Below are 392 nucleotides of genomic sequence, written 5' to 3'. Positions count from 1 at the left end.
GGATTGAGAACCTGCTGCTTTTGAACATTGATTTTGAAACTTGTGAATCCATTAGAATCATTAGAAGACAGAATCAAGATTCATATATGAACAGATTTTTACGTGCACTCCTAGTACCCCGAGCATGGCCTCGCCCCCTTTGCTGCGTGTTACCGGAGGCGGGGTTTATCTGGGTCTACATCTTGTGAGTGGTTAGGAGTGGTTGAGTGTTGTTTTGAGTTGAGTTAATATTAATTTTGCTAGTTTAAGATCAGTTGTAATACTTTCAAATGAAAAAAGTGCAACGTGTGTTTTTTTTATTAGATTACATTTTATTTTGATGGTCCCCTTTAGTCTATTGACTATAAGCAACTTTGCAACTACATGTCAACTAACTCTCATTAGAGTATTAG

This window comes from Sinocyclocheilus anshuiensis, unplaced genomic scaffold (genome assembly GCF_001515605.1).
Source record: "Sinocyclocheilus anshuiensis isolate Anshui unplaced genomic scaffold, SAMN03320099.WGS_v1.1 scaffold39, whole genome shotgun sequence".
In the NCBI taxonomy this organism is placed as follows: Eukaryota; Metazoa; Chordata; class Actinopteri; order Cypriniformes; family Cyprinidae; genus Sinocyclocheilus; species Sinocyclocheilus anshuiensis.
The sequence above is the reverse complement of the archived record's forward strand: the minus strand, read 5'-3'. Positions refer to the sequence as shown.